Source organism: Peromyscus maniculatus, chromosome 1 (genome assembly GCF_049852395.1).
Source record: "Peromyscus maniculatus bairdii isolate BWxNUB_F1_BW_parent chromosome 1, HU_Pman_BW_mat_3.1, whole genome shotgun sequence".
NCBI lineage: Eukaryota > Metazoa > Chordata > Mammalia > Rodentia > Cricetidae > Peromyscus > Peromyscus maniculatus.
The window spans coordinates 7,212,222-7,233,467 of record NC_134852.1 but is presented as its reverse complement, the minus strand read 5'-3'; the positions used below and the strand labels follow the sequence as shown (position 1 = coordinate 7,233,467).

The 21,246-nt window shown below is 42.9% G+C and overlaps 1 protein-coding gene and 1 pseudogene across 1 annotated transcript in view; one reads left to right on the top strand and one right to left on the bottom strand.

Annotated features, from left to right (window-relative positions):
* Nucleotides 1-21,246, bottom strand: part of LOC102912671 (leukocyte immunoglobulin-like receptor subfamily A member 6) — a 119,262-nt gene that overhangs the window by 73,879 nt on the left and 24,137 nt on the right. The window lies entirely within an intron of this gene.
* Nucleotides 16,087-17,335, top strand: LOC102904442 (speckle-type POZ protein pseudogene; annotated as a pseudogene).

The following is a 21,246-nucleotide window of genomic DNA, read 5'->3' as shown; positions in this document are numbered from 1 at the left end:
AAATTTCATGTGTTCCCAGGATTACCCCCACACCAACTGTCCTTCATCTTTCCTGTTCAGGAATTACCTGTGGTCCCCACCGAGGATTCCAAACTGGGACAGCTGAGAAGACACTCACCTGCCAATACTGTGTTCCTGAGGTCCAGACTCAGTCCTTCAAAAGAGGTAGTTACCTGTGAGAGTTTGCACTGAAACATGAGCATGACCTCCACTTCCAGATGCCTTATAGAGCTGCTGAGACATCCTGATGGACCAATTCGGGATGTGAGGTGGATTTTCTATCAGATGAGAATTCTCCCTCCCAATTTGACATCTCACCAAGATAGAGTAGACCTGTAAAAAGTGGGATCATGGCATCTTCCAGTTGCCACAAGGTTACAGAAGATTGGCCTCTTTTCCAAACACACAAAGTCACAAAACTTGTGGCCTGTGCAGACTGGGTTCTGCTTGTGATCATGAGGAAGCCCCTGAGGAAGAGGAACTGCTCTAACCAGGCGCCTGACTCTTCTTTCCTCTGCTGTAATGGGTTGGCTTCCAGAATTTGGGGCTTCTGTCTCTCCCTGGTTTCTTAGTTTTTGTTTCTGTTTCTGAAACAGAACCTCTTAAACCTCATGCAAGTCTCAGACTCCTCCTCATCCTTCAGCTTGCTGAGGTCTGGGATTACAAGGCCAAGTCTGATTGTGGTCTCTTCCTTCAGAACATCTCCACTGTAACCATGTACATCTGCCTGTATGCTCCCAGTCACCACAGACCAGGACTTAATGCAAAATAAACCTGGAGACTTCCTGAGTCAGGACCTTCATGTGATGGACTCCAAGGTGGTTGGTCTTTTTCTCTCAGAGCTGCTTCTTGGTTCTCCTTTACTCCTGCAGCTAGACAAAACTCATGGTCAGTTTTCTAGCCTGCCTGGAAGATTCTTTGGGATGTTGTGCGAATTTTACCTAGGGATACAAGCATAATGCCTACACACCTGACATGAGACAACAGTGATAGGAACAAAGACAAGACTCCACACAAATCTACCTGATGATGCAATGAGTTATATTAGGGTCCTTAGAAGCCTGCCATCAGTCTTGGTTTTGAGGAATATTTTGATTTGTTTGTTTGTTTGCTGAGACAGGGTCTCACTATGTAGCTCTGGCTGTCCTGGAACTCACTATGTAGTCTAGACTAGATCCAGAAACAGTCTCACATACTACTGTTAGGAACTGTGTGCTCCACTATGCTCACCAATATCGGAAATTTTTCACTGATTAGATTCATGAAAAAAAGCTTTGCCTACAACTTTTAACTGCCAATATTTCTAATGGAAGAGAAGTGGCCTTAGGAGCCTCTATACCATGAAGGAATAGTCATGGGGCCAATCTTGTGCAGGTGACCTGTGTGTAATCACACGTACAGAGACTCACAGGACAAGAGTACTGCCATGCATGGAGAGCACTGTTCTACAACAAGGGGAGATGCAGGCTGATGCTGTTGGGATCAAACAGAACAGAAGAGACACAAAAGCACCTGATTCTTCAGATCTCCTGGATGAACACACGGGAGAAATCCATGGAAACAGAAAAGGAAATGTGTTATTCTCATGCCTCAGATTTGAGTCTATGCTAAATAATTCCTGGTAGATTCATGCCATTTTCTTTCCAACATAATTGATTTCCATAGCAACAACCTCTCAGCATTTTTCTTCTTAGGTGTTCCTATTTCATTGTTCAGAATGCTTCTAGTTTATGTGAAGTCTAAATTTGATTAAGGCCTGTTCATCCACAAATGATCATTCCAACAATGATGGCATCCCATCTATGGGCCCCAGGACCATCCTGATTGTCTGAAATCAGCACCATTTTCACCATGCTTTTGGGTTCAGGAGTGCTTGTGACTTGGGTGTTCAAGGAATGACTAACTTTCACACTGTTTTATAATGTAGTTTGGATAAAAGAAGGTTTTGGTCATGTCAATGTTATGGTTAAAGGGCCTCTCTCTGCTCTCATGTTTTGCAGATAGTTATTATATTACATTTAAAATGTGAAGGTCTTCAAAATTATAAGCTGAAAAGCAGAGTTGAAAACTAAAGTTCCCAAAATGCTGAAAGTTCAGTGTTCAAAAAAAGAGGCTATTGATACAGGGGGGAGGGGCTTGCTCTTGACTCAATTTCATATGCCAGAATTTTTTGACTACTCATGGAAGGTTTTACACTCAGTGGAGTATATGGGGGTTGGGAAAAGGTGAGAATGAGTAGGAGGAGGGGAGGGAAGGGAAACTATGGTTGGAATGTAAAATAAAAAAAAATACTTCTAAATAAAAATATTAACGATGAGACAGAGCCCAACAGCACCCGATCGCACTAAGGGAAAGTCTTTATCCTCATACCCAAAAAGCCCAGCCCCAGGCTTTGGGCCCAGGGGCACAACCCAGCCACCCTACAACTGCATCCATTGCAGTCCCAGTTTCAGGCCAGTTGGTAGGCAGACTTACAGCAGGCAGACCTACCTCTTGAAGACAGGTCAGACTACCACCATCCCCCATCAGACCCTGTAACCCAAGTCCCACCTCCCCCAAATCCCACCTACCCTTTGAGACTGCAACTGTTCCCTGAGACAGAGCCCTCTAGCATCGAATTGGACTAAAAGGTGAGTCTTTATCCTCACTCCTGAACAAGCCAGCCCCTAGGATTTGGGCTCAGGGGCACAACCCTGTGCCCCTACACCAGCACCCATTGCAGTCCCAGTTTCAGGCCAGTCGGCAATCAGACCTATAGCAGACAGGTGAGATTACCACCATCACCACCAGACCCTGTAAGCCATAAAACCCAGCCCTCACTACCCACCTACATGCCAAGATTGCAGCTACTCCCTAAGACAGAGCCAAAGAGTGCCAATTGGACTAAGAGCTGCTCCCTGAGACAAAGAGTCTATCAGCACCCACTAGACCAAGAGATCCCTCTGTAACAAGTGTATCAATCAGACCAAGAGAGGCTCCCTCAGACACAGACACCACTTGCACCAAGTGGAGGAAGAGATGGGTAGACGTCAGTGCAAAAATACAGTCAACAACATAAAAACCAATATGGTTCCATCAGAACCTACATTAGCAAGGCCTGAACATTCCAACCCAGAAGAAACAGAAGAAATCGACCTTAAAAATGACCTTAAGAAGATGATAGAGATCTTTAAAGAGGAAATGAAAAATTCCCTTAAAGAAATCGAGGAATAGTCAAACAAAAAATGGGAAGTAATCAGTAAATCCCATAAAGAAAGCCAAGAGAAAGCAATTAAACAAATGTGGGAAACAGCTCAAGATTTCAAAACTGTAATAAAGTCAATAAAGAAGACATAAACTGAGGGAATATTGGAAGTGGAAAATCTGTGTAAATGAACAGGAACTACAGATGCAAGCATAACCAACAGAATGCAAGAGAGGGAAGAGGACATCTCTGGCTCTTGAAGATAGGATAGAGGAAATCGATTCATCAGCCAAAGAAAACACTAAAGCCAAGAAAATCATGACTCCAAATGTCCAGAAAATTTGGGACACTATAAAAAGACCAAACCTAAGAATAATAGTGATAGAACAAGGAGAAGAATACTAATTCAATGGCACAGAAGTGAATACTAGATGTGAGGGAAGGGATGGCCAGACTGCAACCCACAGCACCAGAGAGGCTAGCTAACAAGAAAAGACCCTAGGAGGGACACATGGATGACCCTGCAAAGAAGTGGATGAGATCTACATGAGCAGACTGGGTGTGGGGCAATGGCAGAGAGTGAGGAGTTGTGGATGAGAACATAGGGAAATTGGAGTGTCAAGCTGGAACAGGAACAGAGTGGGAGGACAGGGAGGGAGATACTATGATAGATGAGGACATCATGGGAATAGGAAGAGGCAGAGTGCTGAGGAGGCTCTCAGGAATCCATAAGGATGACCCCACCTTGGTCTGCTTGCAGTGGTCCAGAGGGTGCCTGGACTGGTCTACACTGGTGACTGGTCTGGCAAATAACCTAGATGTCATCATAGGGCCTTTGTCCAGTGACTGATGGAGGCAGATGCAGAGATCCATGGCCAGGGACCAGGCTGAGCTCTGGGAATCCAATTGATGAGAGAGAAGAGGGATTCTGCAGGTGAGGGACATCGGAATCAAGTGGGAAGACATACAGAGATGGTAAGACACACTAGTGGAAGCCCATGAACTGTAAACTAGTAGCAGTGGAGCCCCCTTGGGAGTGGACTAGACCCTCTGGTTATGAAAGAAAGTTGTTTGGCTCAAACTGTTTGGCAGCACCCAGGACAGGGGGATCAGGATCCATCTCTGGTGCATGGGCAGGCTTTTGGGAATCAGGTGCCTATGGTGTGACACCTTGCACAGCCTTGGTGCAGTAGGAAGGGGCTTAGACCTGCCTAGGCTCACTGTGCCAGGCTCTGCTGACTCCCCATGGGAGAGCTTAATTTGGAGATGTGGGGATGTGGGGTGTCTTTGAAGAGAGGGCTGGGGTTTGGAGGAGGTAGGAGGTGAGATCTGTGGGTGGTATGTAGAGTGAGTAGAAAATTTCTTAATAAAAAAATGAAAAAAATTAAAGATAATTTTGGCCACAGGGGGAAAAAGAAAAGAGATTAACCTTGTTCATCCCTGAACCAGCCTTCTTATGTATCATTGCAGGGTGACTTCCTCCATGGAGGCTGAGGTAGGGTCAGGATCCAAAAGAATATTGGTAGCTATGTATGTTCTGTGCTCTATCTGCCTGGGGGCCCCCAAACAGTTCAAAACGGTCTCACATATCCAGAGGGACTAGTCCAGTCTCATGAGGTCTCCCCACCTACTGGTCCATGGTACATGAGTCTACACTAGTGTTGCTGCTCCTCTCTATATGCGTTTCCGTCGTGATCTTGATGTCCCTCACTTACAGAATCCCTCCTCTCTCTCATCAACTGGATTCCTGAAGCTCAGCCTGGCACCCAGCCATGGATCTCTGCATCTGCTTCCATGGGTACCTAGATGAAGTCTCTATGATGACAACTAGGGTATTCACTAATCTGGTTACTGGAGTAGACCAGTTCAGGTACCCTCTCTACTATTGCTAGAAATCTAAGGTGGGTCATCCTTGTGAATTCTTGGGAACTTTCCTAGCACCCTCATTCTTCCTGTTCTCATGATGTCTCCATCTATCATGGTATCTCTCTCCTTGCTCTCCCACTCTGGCCCTGTTTCAGCTTGAACATTACATTTTCTTATGTTCTCATCCCTCATTCTTTGCCCTTCATTACTCCCCCTCACTCAGAGTTTGCACATGTAGATATCATCTATTTTTCCTTCACTGGGCTATCTATGTGTCTCTCTTAGGGTCCTCCTTGTTAGCTAGCTTCTCTGGAGCTATGGGTTGTACTCTGGTTATACTTTGCCTTACATCTACTATCCACTTATGAGTGTGTACATACCATGTTTGTCCTTCTGAGTGTGGATGACAACACTCAGAATGATATTTTTTGGTTTCATCCATTTGCCTGCAAACCTCATGATGTCATTGTTTTTCTCTGCTGAGCAGTACTCCATTGTGTATATATGCCACATTTTCTTTATCCATTCTTCAATTGAGGGGCATCTAGGTTGTTTCCAGGTTCTGGCTATTATGAACAATGCTGCTATGAACATAGTTGAGCATGTGTCCTTGTGGTAAGATGAGTATTCCTTGGGTATATGCCCAAGAGTGATATGGCTGTGTCTTGAGGCAGATTGATTCCCAATTTTCAGAGAAACTGCCATACTGATTTCCAGAGTGGCTGTACAAGTTTGCATTCATACCAACAGTGTAAGAGAGGTACCTTTGCTCCACATCCTCTCCAACATAAGCTGTCTTCAGTGTATGTGATCATAGTCATTCTGACAGATGTAAGATGGTATCTCAGAGTTGTTTTGATTTGCATTTCCCTGATGACTAAGGATGTTGAACAATTCCTTAAATGTCTTTCAGCCATTTGAGATTCTACTGTTGAGAATTCTCTGTTTAGCTCTATCGCCCATTTTTTAGTTGGACTGTTAGGTATTATGATGTCTAGTTTCTTGAGTTTTTATTTATTTTGGAGATCACTTCTCTGTCAGATGTGGGGTTAGTGAAGATCTTTTCCCATTCTGTAGGCTGTCATTTTGTCTTATTGATCATGTCTTTGCCATACAAAAGCTTCTCAGTTTCAGGAGGTCCAACTGATTAATTGTTGCTCTCAGTGTCTGTGCTAATGGTGTCAAATTCAGGAAATGATCTCCGGTGGTAATGTGTTCAAGACTACTTCCTATTTTCTCTTCTATCAAGTTCAGTATAATTGGATTTATGTTGAAATCTTTGATCCACTTGGACTTGAGTTTTGTTCATGGTGACAGATATGGATCAATCTGCAGTCTTCTACATGTTGACATCCAATTATGCCAGATCCATTTGTTGCAGATGCTTTCTTTTCTCCATGGTACAGTTTTGGCTTCTTTGTCTAAAATCAGGTGTTCATAGGTCTGCAGACTAACGTAAGAATCTTCAACTCAATTCCACTGCTCCACATGTCAGTGTTTATGCCAGTACCAAGCTGTTTTTATTACTATACCTCTATAGTAGAGCTTGACATCAGGGATTGTGATGCCTCCAGAGTTTGCTTTACTATAGGGGATACTTTTAGCTATCCTGGGTTTTTTTGTTTTTCATATAAAGTTAAGTATTGTTCTTTCCAGGTCTGTGAAGAATTGTGTTGGGATTTTGATGGGTATTGCATCAAATAGATTTTGGTAGATTGCTTTTGGTAAGATTGCCATTTTTACTATGTTAATCCTATCTGTCCATGAGCATGGGAGATGTTTCCATTTTCTGATATCTTCTTCAATTTCTTTCTTCAGAGACTTAAAGTTTTTATCATACAGGTCTTTCACTTGCTTAGTTCTAGTACCCCCAAGGTATTTTATATTGTTTGTGACTATAGTAAAGGGTGATGTTTCTCTGATTTCTTTCTCAGCCCATTTGTCATTTGTATATAAAAGGACTACTGATTTTTTAGTTAATCTTGTATGCTGCCACAAACTGCAGGAGTTTATCAGCTGAAGGAGTTCCCTGGTAGAATTTTTGGTGTCACGTATGTATACTATTACATTGTCTCTAAATATTGAAAGTTTGAATTCTTCATTTCCAATTTCAATCCTTTTCATCTCCTTTTGTTGTCTTATTTCTCTGGATATAACTTAAAGTACTATATTGAATAAATATGGGAAGAGTAGACAGCCTTGTGTTGTTTCCAATTTTAGTGGAATTGCTATGAGTTTCTCTCCATTTAACTTGATGTTGGCTGTTGGCTTACTGTAAATGGCGTTCATTATGTTTAGGTATGTTCTTTGTATTCCTGATCTCTTTAGGACCTTTATCATGAAGGGGTGTTGGATTTTTTCAAAGGCTTTTCCAGCATCTAATGAGATGATCGTTCAGTGTGTTTATATGGTGTATTACATTAACAGATTTTTATATGGTGAATCATCCTTGTATCCCTGGGATGAAGACTACTTGGTCATGTGGGATATTTTTTGATATGTACTTTGATTCAGTTTCCCAATATTTAATGAGTATTTTTGCATTAATGTTCATGAGGGAGATTGGTCTGTAATTCTCTTTATTGGCTGCATCTTTGTGTGGTTTGGTATCAGGGTAACTGTAGCTTCATAAGTGTTTGGTAATGTTCCTTCTGTTTCTATTGTGTAGAATAATTTGAAAAGCATTGGAATTAGCTTTCTTTGAAAATCTGTTAGGATTCTGACATGAAACCATCTGGTCCTGGGCTGCTTTTGTTTGGGAGACTTTTAATGACTGTTTGTATTACCTTAGGAGTTAGAGGTCTATTTAAACAGTTTATCTTATCTTGATTTAACTTTGGTATGTGGTACCTATCCAGTAAATAGTCCATTTATTTCAGATTTTCCAGTTTTGTAGAGAACAGGTTCTTGAAGTATGGCCTGATGATTTTCTGGATTTCCTCATTGTCTGTTGTTATGTCCCCCTTTTTATTTCTGATTTTGTTAATTTGGACTCTCTCTCTCTCTCTCTCTCTCTCTCTCTCTCTCTCTCTCTCTCTGCCTTTTGGTTAATTTGGATAAGGGCTTGTCTATCTTATTGACTTTCCCAAAGAACCAACTCTTTGTTTCATTGATTGAAATAGAAACAAAAAGTATTGCTCTCTTTGTTTCTATTTCATTGATTTCAGCCACCAGTTTGATAATTTCCTGGCATCTATTCCTCCTGGGTGAGTTTGCTTCTTTTTGTTCTAGAGCTTTCAGGTGTGCTATTAAGTCACTAGTGTGAGATTTAGCCATATTCATTATGTGGGTATTTAGTACTATGACTTTTTTCTTAGCAGTGCTTTCATAGTATCCCATAAGTTTCCGTATGTTGTACTTTCATTTTCATTTAATTCTAGGAGGTCTTTAATTTCATTTTTTATTTGATTCATTTGGGCATTATTCAGAATCCAAAGTATTGTAGGCTTTCCATCTTCAACAAAAGGTGCTGGCATAACTGGATATGAACATATAGAAGGCTGCGAATAGATCCATATCAATCGCCATGCACAAAATTTAAGTCCAAGTGGATCAAAGACCTCAATATAAATCCAGCTACTCTGAACCTGCTAGAAGAGAAAGTAGAAAGTAGTCTTGAATACATTGGCATAGGAGATCACTTCCTATATATAACACCAGTAGCTCAGACACTGAGAGAAACAATCACCTCTTGAAAGTGAGAATGTTTTGTAGAGGAAAGGATATGGTCAATAAGGCAAAGTGACAGCCTACAGAATGGGAAAAGGTCTTCACCAACCCCACATCTGATAGAGGACTAATATCCAGAATATATAAAGAACTCAAGAAATTAGACATCAAAACGACCAACAGCCCAATTAAGAAATGGACTATAGAACTACACAGAGAATTCTCAACAGAGGAAACTCAAATGGCTGAAAGACATTTAAGGAATTGCTCAACATCCCTAATTATCAGAGAAATGCAAATCAAAACAACTCTGAGATACCACCTTATGCCTGTCAGAATGGCTAAGATAAAAATCACTGAAGACACCTTATGCTGGAGAAGATGTGGAGCTAGGGGAACTCTCCTCCACTGCTGGTGAGAATGCTAGCTTGTACAACTGTTGGGGACCGACTCTGGACAGCGGTGTCTTGAACCTGTGTAACCTTCCACGATTTATCAAGCCTCGTGTTAATAGGAGGCTCTTAGTCTAACCTAGGAATGTACGATTAAATAAACTTCTTGGAGCCTGTACTAAATCAGGTAGCTGCAGGGGCCTGAGACCAAAGCGACCTCCTGCTGACCCTCCCTTAGGAATTTTCTTTGTCCTCTCCTCAATCCTCCTGCTCCCCCTCCCTACCTGAAGCTCTGTTTATAAGCTCTAACACCCAGTCAATAAACTCAGACTGACTTTGTCTTTCTTCACGCGCTTGGTCTCCTTTCCCTCTCACCCCCCATTGATTCACAGGTGGTCCCTCCTCGAGACCCTCGAATACCCTGGCCTGCTGGACGGGTCAAGTGGCGCCCGAACGTGGGGCTCGAGGCACGGCGGCTCACTACTGGATGGCAAAGAGAAAACGGGGTCTGGCCAGACTCACTAGGGTAGAGGTACCCCAACAGCATCACTCGTGCGCCGTGGGCAACCTTGAGGTAAGTGCCGTTCATCAATCAATGGGTAAAGTACTCTCTAAAGAGGCTCTCTTTAGAAATGAAGATTTCAGGGAGAGGGGAATAAGAGTCAAAAAGAAAGAAAGAAAAAAAGATTTAATTAAGTTTTTCTGTTTCGTGGAGGAAAAATGTCCCTGGCTGGTTATTAATGGCCCTGGCATCCACCCTTTGACGTGGAATAAAGTTGGAAAGGATATCAGTAACTTACTTAAGGACTGAGAGAACGTCCTCGATGCATTCTTTAGTTTCTATGGAGTAATCAGAGATGTTTTAAAGGATTCAGAAAAAATAGTAGGGTGTCACATCTTCTGGCACTTGCTGAGGACCTATTAAACGATGTGTCTGTCCCAGAAGACGGTAAGAGTGAGGTTGCCACAAATCACATTGAACAAAAGACCAAAAGACCCCACCGAGACCATCAAGGGTCCAGAGGGTTATTGACATCTACCCGTAAGAGCGCTCTCTGTCTTGTCTCTGTCTCTGTCTTGTCTCGTTACGTTTTGTGCCAGTCGACTGATTTGTACTTTGCAGTCTCTCACTGGGACAGACGTGTCCGGACAGTGATCCTGGGAGGGAAAGAGAGACGTCTCATTCCCTGATTTGGGCAAGGGACCCCCTAGTCCCGAGCCATTTGGGGCCACCTCAGAAGTGACCATTTGATTTTAGGTGTCTCCTCCAGGGAGTGCTCAGGAGAGGAGCATCTTTGGGTACCTTTCCCCATGGTGGGAGGAAGTGCCACTTTGTATTTTGTTCCGGGAAATTGTTACAGCCATTTTGTGGGGTTTTTTTGTATGTTTTATTGTGGTCATTGTTACTTTACACTCTGTTTCTCTTCCAAGAAATAAGGTGCGTGTCTGACTAACAGGGATGTGAAAGCCCCCTGATGTCTGTTTGATCAAGGACAGAGATCCTCGAGTCTCGATTGTTTTTGGTGTGATTGAGCCTAGAGGGTCACTCTCCACAGAGCACATCAGGCTGTCATTGTTCTTGGAGCTTTGTTGGTTGTCTCGTTGGGGCAAAGTTTTTCTTTCGTGTGCCCTTGGTCTTGTGTGTAGTGTGTTAACTGTTCTCATTGTTGACTTGACTGTGACGGACGCTATGGGACAGTCCCCTTCTTCTCCACTAGACCTTTGCCTATCCCACCAGAAGGATGTGCGAGCCACAATTGAGGGGCTTGCTTGCTGTGAGTGAGGCCATCATCATCTCAGTGCTGATGTGCCGGTACTTGGATTGTCTGTGTAAATGTCATCTGTTTCTGCTACTCATCTCCCTTATTTTCCTGGGGAGAAGGAGAGAGAGGCACAGCGAGGGCCACCTCCCTCCCTCCCTAGCTCTCTTGCTATCAGGACTGCAGGCAGCTGGCTACTCTCACGAGGGTGGGGGTGCGTGCTCTCGGTACAGGCGGGCTAAGATTCTCATGTCCTGCTCTGGAAAGGACAATGGCTGCCTGCAACTGACAAAACTGTGTAAACACTGAACAGAGAATCTGACTTTAGTCAGAGGAGTTAACAAAAACTTTTTTTCAGGAACACTGGCTGCCAAGGACATACTTTATGACCACTGCTCCCCCTCCCTTCCTTTACTGTGATAACTTCAAGGTCTCTTCTGCCAGCCAGGAATTTCTCTTGTTAACCCTTCTCTGTCCTGATTGTGAAACCTCAGTAACCCCCCCCACTTCATCCCCTACAGACAAAGAGAAGCTAAAACCAGGATTCTTAAATGTAGATAAGAACTTAGACGCCTTTTTCCAGGTGGCTTTATCAACCACAGAAACTTAAGAAAACACAGAGTTAGGATATATGACCATCTGACAGAGACTAAGTGGTCATAAAACATCCCAAACTCCCCAAACTCCCCAAACCTGGGAAACAGGTCATAAAACTCCTAAACACGGTTGCTAAACAAACGAGAAATAAAGATAACATAAAAAACTACTAATATGAACCTAAAAGAGGGATGTGGGCGGTGGGAGATGAATTATGTGGTCTGTACTAGCTTCACAAAGAAAGGCACAAGCTCCTTCCAACCTCCCTGCTGTGTGTGAGAGGTTTGGAACTAGCCCCCCTGCCGAGGCTTGTAAACTTCATTTGTATAAACCTTGCTTTTGCATTCTGTACCTGAGGTCTCCAGTGGCTTCTTTGGGGATGCGATCTGGGCATAACACTGATAATGCTTGATAAAGAAATGTTAAATTACCAGTTCAAGATACTAGGAAAATTATGCTTTTGTTTCCACAGGAAAAGTAAAAATTTACATGGGTTTTGGTCATTTGAGTTCAATGTGTTACAAATGCTTGCCATCATTTAAGAAAATTGGTTTCAAATTATTGTTGGTTAAAATAAAAGTTTAAATAAATGATTTTTTGACTTGAGGAAGCAGTTTAAGATGTAAAAATTTAAAGGCTTAAGCATGTCATGAGGGTTTGAAAAAAATATAATAAAACTTTAAGGTCTAACTTTAAAGTTTAAGTAAACATGTTTCAGATTTCTTTCTCTTGCTATTCTGCTGTTACATGGAGACTCCAAAGGGTCATAGTTTTAAAAATGTCTGTCTACTCTGCAGGTATGAATGAAAATGTGGCCACATGTATGTTTGGTTTTGAATGTCTGAGTTTGCATGCATGTCCTCTGTGTCAAGGAATACAAGTTAATACTAGTCATCTGGCTATCCAGATACTAGTTTAAAGCATAAACGGTTCTATTTAAATAAAGACAAACTGAGAGGTATATTTGACTAATATATCTATAGGGAAACAAATTAGCCTGGTCATTATTACCAAACTTAGAGATATTTTCAAGATTAGGCCTAGATTTGTTTGGCTCAGATACATTTAATAGATAACAGTCCTCAAACCTGTCAATGATCTGATGAATATGGCATTTAAATTATTTGATTAAAAACTTACTATCGGAAACAGAGACTCCCAGCTCCCCAGCTCCTAGCAATGACTCCCAAGGTCTCCAAAGAAGATATGGAATGACAAGAAGATGCCACCTGAATTGCGAACGACACTGACCACAGGGCAAGATGCCCCAATGCAACGCCTGCCTCCAGGACCCAGCCCAGACTGTGGACAAGTAGTAGGACACTGTCAGTCTTCTGTGTCCCTACTCCACAGAAAAGGTACTCTGCCTTATGGGCTTGATGGTGGTAGAAGATTGATGTTGTTCTGACTGGTACCTCCAACGCTATAGAGACCTGGGTAGGGATTGATCACTGTAATTTATAGGATTGGAAGCTTCTTGGTCTGCACTCAGATATAGTTTATCCTTCTCAGATTTCTGATAGTACTGATGGCTAGGCTAGCTCTAACTTTGTCAGCGTGGCAGCATCAACCAGATCCTTCTTCAAGGCCATAGCTAGCCTTTTAGCTCATTTTAAAAGAAAATGTTCTAAGATGTAAAAATTTAAATAAATCATAAAGGTTTGGATATGAGTCTAAAATAAGATATGTTTCAGATTACTCTCCTGTTCTATGGTTCAGAGCTTAACATTTAGGAGTCCTGATGAGTTGATAGAGCAATTACCACTTACTGTTCAGTCACAAACTCAACATTTTGGATTTGTTTTAGATGTCATCTAGATATGTCTAAAGGTAAACCTAAAAGTGCTTCTCACCAGGCCAAAAATCTATGTCCAATTTATACCTGGCTTTCTGGACAGAAGTAAAATGCCCAAATCTGTAGTTCTTGTTGGGACTCAAAGGTATAAGTCTACTTCTGCTGTTTTACAGATACCCATTATCTGCTTTGTCTACAATATGGATTTCAGTACAGACTAGTAATACTAATGTATCTAAAACTTTTATGTCATTTTGTAAGTAGGCCTCAAAGAATCAAAAGAGTCATAAAAACATAGACCCACTTCACAGAGGTCAAAAGGACCCCAGATAAGTATTCCTAAAGATGGTATTTTTCCTTTCTCCTGGTCTTGGGATTACTGCTTTTCCCATTACTAAGGGTATAAACCTAAGGGTTCCAAATAAATTCATAAATTTTAACCTCTGTTCCTAGTTTAAATCTGTCTCAACAGATTTCTGCTTGGCTGGCAGACACCTCCAAGTTTCAGTTGCTGACTCCACCACTCCAGACGACTGTGGACTCCGGACGTGCTAAAGGCTAACATGGACCAGCCCAGCTAACATGATTCTTCTCTGTCACTATGGTGTCAGGCAGCTACATGCTACTGACAAATGCCCCCTGCTCAGTCTTTGACCAGCTTTTCAGCCTTTTGGGGGAGGGACCCTGATAACGACACCCCAATGCCAGCTTGAAGCAGTTCCAGAAAGAAAATACATCATCCCATTTTCCTTGTTCAAAAAAGGCTGAAATGCTGGGTCAAAAGAAAACTCCCTGGCATAGAGACCAGATGGTTAATTATACATGAACTATGCATGGCCATTACAGGCCATGAGTTACTAAAATAGGCCATGAGGTACCAAATGTAATGCCATAATTTTAAGATTAAAATTTGCCAAAAAGAAAATGGGGGAATGAAAGACCCTAGCCCTTCAGGCTTACATCCCCAAGCCTCAGGAAAAGAATAAACTTCAAGCACCAGGAAATGAGAAACTAAAAATCTAGTTCCAAGAGCAACCTGACTTAGCCATTGTTGAATCTCCCCTGCAACCATATAACAATGTAAAGAGATTTCTGTTAAGAGATGTGCTCAACTGTGACTGGGATAGTTGCAGGTGTTCCAGAAAGGACCACTGTGACCTTTGTGTAAACTCCAATCCCGTCTTGATACCCCACCCCCTTGAGGTTTCAGGAAAAATGTACCTGTTGATGCAAATTATCCATCTGTGATCACTCTGTACCCAGACCATGATCTTGTGAAACGAAATTTATGGGAATTGTAATCTTATGGGTTTTTCCTTTATTAGCCTTTATGGGGCTGCAGTAAGATGCGGCTCTTGCTCTTAGGAGCAGGGTTTGCCCTTCTATATAAAAGCTTTAAAGAATCCCCTTGGCTTTCTACCATGATCCCCACCCTCCTGGCCCCCCTGATTATTTTCCTTCTCCTTCTCATTACCTTTTGTCCCTGGGCCTTTCAGCGGTTGACTCAGTTTATCAAAAATCAGATTGATTTGGCCTTACCACGACAAGTCTCGATTCATTATCACAGAGTAGATTCCTAGGAGGCCAGCCAGGAGCCCCATCAAGGACTCAGATTCAGCATCCTAAAGCCCTAATGTCCCCACGGTCTTGCTAGAGAGTACTCAATGACGGGAATAATACAGGGCCCACACAGGAGACAACAGCTTACAGAGGTCGTTGAGACTGGCTCAACATGGCACCTGCCATGCGTGGGAGTCCCCCTGTATAGCCTAAGACAGAGGCTCTCTCGGACATCCGCAACCCCGATCACATGGACTTGGTCCATTTTTGAGAAAAGAGGGGGAACTGTTGGGGACCGACTCTGGACAGCGGTGTCTTGAACCTGTGTAACCTTCCACGATTTATCAAGCCTCGTGTTAATAGGAGGCTCTTAGTCTAACCAAGGAATGTACGATTAAATAAACTTCTTGGAGCCTGTACTAAATCAGGTAGCTGCAGGGGCCTGGGACCAAAGCGACCTCCTGCTGACCCTCCCTTAGGAATTTTCTTTGTCCTCTCCTCAATCCTCCTGCTCCCCCTCCCTACCTGAAGCTCTGTTTATAAGCTCTAACACCCAGTCAATAAACGAGACCTTGACGCAACTCAGACTGACTTTGTCTTTCTTCACGCGCTTGGTCTCCTTTCCCTCTCACCCCCCATTGATTCACAGGTGGTCCCTCCTCGAGACCCTCGAATAACCTGGCCTGCTGGACGGGTCATACAACCACTTTGGAAATAAATATAGCGCTTTCTTAGAAAATTGGGAATTAATCTCCCACACGACCCAGCTAGCTATCCCACTCTTGGGCATATATACCCAAGGAATGCTCAATCACACCTCAAGGGCACTTGCTCATCTATGTTCATATCAGCATTGTTTGTATTAGCCAGAACCTGGAAACAACCTAGATGCCCTTCAACTGAAGAATGGATTAATAAAATGTGGTACATATACACAATGGAATACTACTCATCAGAGAAAAACAATGACATCATGAGGTTTGCAGGCAAATGGATGGATCTAAAAAAAAAATCATCCTAGGACAGGACGCCCGGGCCGGTGTGGTGTGTCAGTGTGTATATGTGTGTGTGTGTGTATGTGTGTGTGTGTGTATGTGTGTGTGTGTGTGTGTGTGTGTATGTGTGTGTGTGTGTATGTGTGTGCGTGCGCGCGCGCGCCGCTCTGAGAGTGTGTGTTTGTGTATTGGCGGTCCGGCAGGTCCCGGATGTTGCGGGCAGTATGAGGCGAGCACAAGGGGACAGGGACCAGCTGCTGTCGCCGCCGTTCTCAGGGTGAAGAAAAGCCAGAAATCTTTGCCCCCTGACTTTGGAAACCCAATTTAACCTTCAAAATGGCGATGTCAAGGGTTCCAAGTCCTCCACCTCCGGCAGAAATGTCGAGTGGTCCCGTGGCAGAGAGCTGGTGCTATGCACAGGTGTTTGCGAGTAAACCCAAAAGGGCTGGATGAAGAAAGCAAAGATTACCGGTCACTTTACCTGTTATTGGTCAGTTGTCCAAAGAGTGAAGTTCGGGCAAAGTTCAAGTTCTCCATCCTGAATGCCAAGGGAGAAGAATCCAAAGCTATGGAGAGTCAGCGAGCTTATATGTTTGTGCAAGGCAAAGACCGGGGATTCAAAAAATTTATTCGTAGAGATTTTCTCTTGGATGAGGCCAATGGGCTTCTCCCTGATGACAAGCTCACCCTCTTCTGTGAGGTGAGTGTAGTACAAGATTCTGTCAATATTTCTGGACAGAATACCATGAACATGGTAAAGGTTCCTGAGTGCTGGCTGGCAGATGAATTAGGAGGGCTGTGGGAGAATTCTCGATTCACAGACTGCTGCCTGTGTGTGGCTGGCCAAGAATTCCAGGCTCACAAGGCCATCCTAGAAGCTCGGTCTCCAGTTTTCGGTGCCATGTTTGAACACGAAATGGAGGAGAGCAAAAAGAATTGGGTTGAAATTAACGACGTGGAGCCTGAAGTTTTCAAGGAAATGATGTGCTTCATTTACACGGGGAAGGCTCCAAACCTTGACAAAATGGCTGATGATTTGCTGGCAGCTGCTGACAAGTATGCCCTGGAGAGTTTGAAGGTCATGTGCGAGGATGCCCTCTGCACTAACCTCTCGGTGGAGAACGCTGCAGAAATTCTCATCCTGGCTGACCTCCACAGTGCAGATCAACTGAAAACTCAGGCAGTGGATTTCATCAACTATCATGCTTCGGATGTCTTGGAGACCTCTGGGTGGAAGTCAATGGTGGTGTCACATCCCCACTTAGTGGCTGAAGCATACCGCTCTCAGGCTTCCGCACAATGCCCTTTCCTGGGGCCCCCACGCAAACGCCTGGAGCAGTCCTAAGATCCTGCCAGTTGTGAGACTCCATTTATTTTCCAGAAGCAGCAGCCACCGTTGCTGCCACTGACCACCAGGTAGACAGTGTAATCTGTGGAGCTTTTACTCTGTGTCGGGGAAAGACTGCACCATGACCCAGACTTTAAAACAGCACTAAATAACTTAGGGGAACGGGGGGGGGGGGGGAGGGAAGGTCCCAGGACTTGGGGCTACTCAACCTAATGAAAACCGTGTTGCCGTGTCACCGTGTTCCCTGTGGCCTGACCAAGTCTGACACTGGGATGCAGTTTAGGCGCTGGCCCCGAGCACATCCCAGGAGTGGTACTTCGGAGAAACCTGCCTGCATCTGACTGAGCAGAGCACATCGTCAGGTGCCTGCAGCAAAAAGGAAAAAAAAAAGGACATTTAGTTTTAAGAGAAGGGAAAAGGAAAGAAGAATTTTTTTAAAAAAATCAGTTTGTGGATTCCAGTAGTATTTATGTTGAAAGAAGCAAATTTTAGTCCTTCCAACTGTGCTAAACCTTGGGTATTTGTGAAAACTCCTCACTACCATTCAAGTATCCGAAGAGCTCTCTTGTTCGCACTTACTGTTTGCAAGAACAGAGCCCATCCATTCGTCCTCTTAGCGAAAGTGGCACATGAAGGCAGAGGGGAGGAGGCGATTTGATCTGGAAGAGGAGGGTTTTGATGGTAGTGGCTTTTGCAAAATCTTTATTGATGTTGAAAACTGGAAAAAATAATTCATCCAGAATTCATACTGTCTTGACAAGAACTATGGTTCTGTTTTTAGATATCATGGAAAATGGTTTTTTTTTTTTTGCATTTTTTTCTGATTTTATTTTTTCTTCCCTTCCTCCTCCATTTTTCTAAAAAAAAAAAAGAAGAAGAAGAAGAAACAAATCCAGAAAATACATAAGAGAAAAAGAAATTTTATTATTATTGCTATGTGAAAAAAATGCCAGACCAGATTGCCCAGCTGTTTGTACCTGACTTGTCGCCTACATAGGAGCCATCCTGTCACTTCTGATTGGCCCCTCTTCCAAAGGGGAGACTTCCAAATGTTAATATTTTCTTTTTGAAAATATAAATAATTACTATTTTGTAAAAAAAAAAAATCATCCTAAGTGAGGTAACCCAGACTCAGAAAGACAAACATGGTACGTACTCACTCATAGGAGGATACTAGACATGGAACAAGGATGACTGGAATTCTTCTCACATCACCAGGGAGGCTACCTAGAAAAAGGGCCCCAAGAAAGACACAGGGATTGCCCAATGATGGAGAAATGGATGAGATCTACATGAACAGCCTGGACATGAGTGGGGGTAATGAAGGGTGAGGGTCCAGGGAAAGAGAGCTTGGGGGAGCAGGAGATCCCAACTGTATCAAGAACAGAGAAGGAGAACAAGGAATAGGAGACCATGGTAAATGAAGACCACATGAGAATAGGAAGAAGCAAAGTGCTTGAGAGGTTCACAGAAATCCACAAATATATCCCGACAATAGACTGCTGGCAATGGTCAAGAGACAACCCGAACTAACCTACTCTGGTGATAGGATGGCCAAACACCCTAATTGTCATGCTAGAAACTTCATCCAATGACTGAAGGAACTGGATGTAGAGATTCACGGCTAGTCCCTGGGTGGAGCTCCAGGAGTCCAATTAGTGAGAAAGAGGAGGGTTTGTATGAGCAAGAATTGTTGAGACCAAGGTTGGATAAAGCACAGGGACAAATGGCCAAACGAAAGGAAACACATGAACTATGAACCAAAGGCTGAGGGGCCCCCAACTGGATCAGGCCCTATGAATAGGTGAGAGAGTTGATAGGCTTGATCTGTTTGGGAGGCATCTAGGCAGTGGTACCAGGTCCTGGGCTCGCTGCATGAGATAGCTGTTTGAAACCTGGGACTTATGCAGGGACACTTGGCTCAGCCTGGGAGGAGGGGACTGAACCTGCCTGGACTGAGTCTACCAGGTGGATCTCAATCCTCGGGGGAGGCTTTGCCCTGGAGGAGGTGGGAAAGGGGGGTGGGCTGGGGGGAAGGGGAGGGCGGCGGGAGGGGGGAGAACAAAGGAATCCTTGGCTGATGTGTAGAACTAAATTATATTGTAAAATAAAATGAATAAAATTAAAAAAAAGATTGTAGGGGTTCTGTAATTTTTGTTGTAGTTGAAATCTAACTTTAAGCCATGATTGTCCAATAAAATACAGGAGGTTTTCCATTTTTTTTGTATCTTGTTGAGATTTAATTTGTAACTGAGCATGTATGTGATCAATTTTAGAGAACATTCCATGGGGTGCTGAGAAGAAGGTATATTCTTTTGTGTTGGGGTGGAATGTTCTGTCGATATGTATTAACTCCATTAAATTATAAATTCTGTTAGGTCCCTTATTTCTCTGTTAAGTTTCAATCTGGCAGATCTGTCCATTGGTGAGAGTGGGGTGTTGAACTCTCCCACTAGTAGTGTGTGGGGTTTGACGTGCTTTTTAAGCTTTAGTAATGTTTTTTGCTTTTGTTGTTGTTTTCACATGTGGGTGCCTTTGTATTTGGGTCATAAATGTTCAGAATTGAGACTTCATCTTGTGGATTTCCACGTGATGAATATATAATGTTCTTTGAATCTCTTTTGATTAGTTTTAGTTTGAAATCTGTTTTTTATACATTAGGATAGCTACACTAGCTTGCCTTTAAGTCCATTTGATTGGAAAGTCTTTTCCTAGCCTTTTACTCTGAGGTAGTGTCTGTCTTTGAAGTTGAGGTGTGTTTCTTGTATGCAGCAGAATGATGGATCCTGGTACTGTATCCATTCTCTTAGCTTTTGTCTTTTTATAGGCAAATTGAGATGATTGAAATTAATGAACAGTGATTATAACCGGAGTTCTTTATTAAGGGATGGACGCAAAGAATCAAGTTTTTCTTATCCAGTGGTCAGATGCTGAGAGTAGATATACACTCTTCTGGGAGTGACTTTGGTGTGGCCTTACCTGTTTGTATACAATCTAGAGCCTGAAAACCCCAGAATCATATAATGGACAACCTCATTTTGATGGCTATTGTGGGCTTTGTCTTCCTGGTTTGGGGGAGTCTGCAATTAAAGTCTTGGCCCAGCCAGAGACAGATCTGATATGGACCTGGGAGATAAACAGAAGAGATGGCCACATCCCTCTTTGATGATAGATTCTGAGAAATAGGCCTTAGGATTAAAAGGGTTTCTGTTAGAAAATCTGGGTTTTATATTATATACGGTTCTTAGTATTGGTCAGGGTACAAATGGGTTTTGTTTTCAGAGAGAGGTCTGAGTGTTAGGGTACAGAACTTTTTCCTACTAGATCAAGTTTCTTTTTACCATGCTGTGGACTTTTTTTGACTGATGTCTTCTCTCTCCTTACTACATGACACAAAGGGAAATTCCTTCCCTAAAGCCTGGTTGCATCGTTACTCTCCTGCATCTTTTAATTTCTCTCACTATAAAGTAACATTTTCCTTAACTATGAATCACAACACTCCCCATTGCATTTTGAGATTCTGTCCTTTCTAGTGAGACCAAAGTATTTGGCTCAAAAACAATAACTATGAGCATAAGTAAGATTCTAAAAGGAAACATGACTGAATAAAAGATCAAGTACTGGAACATTCTCTGGGACCCTCAAACCCTTCAGTCTTCACTATATGCTCATTGTGTGGTTTTTCCTTTAATGTAAAGAATTGCCACTCATCAAAACACTGGTGCTTGAAGGAGTTCTCTGGTGGGCTACTGTTGACATGGCTTTTTTCTAAGTGTGTTCTGATATGCAACATTTCCTGATTGCTATAAATAATGTAATCTCTTCATGGTCAACTTCATAACACACATGAAAAAATGTGTGTGAGAAATTTGGAAATGATACATGATATTGATTTACCTTCAATCAAATTCAATTAGGGCACTGGAGAAATGGCTCAGTGGTCAAGAACACTGTCTGCTCCTCCAGAGGACCCTGGCTCAGTTTCCCGCATCCACAGGATGCATCCAGGTCTAAGGAATCCAACATCTTCTGGCCTTGTGAATTTGAACTTTCATGAAGGTATAACATCCATATACACAC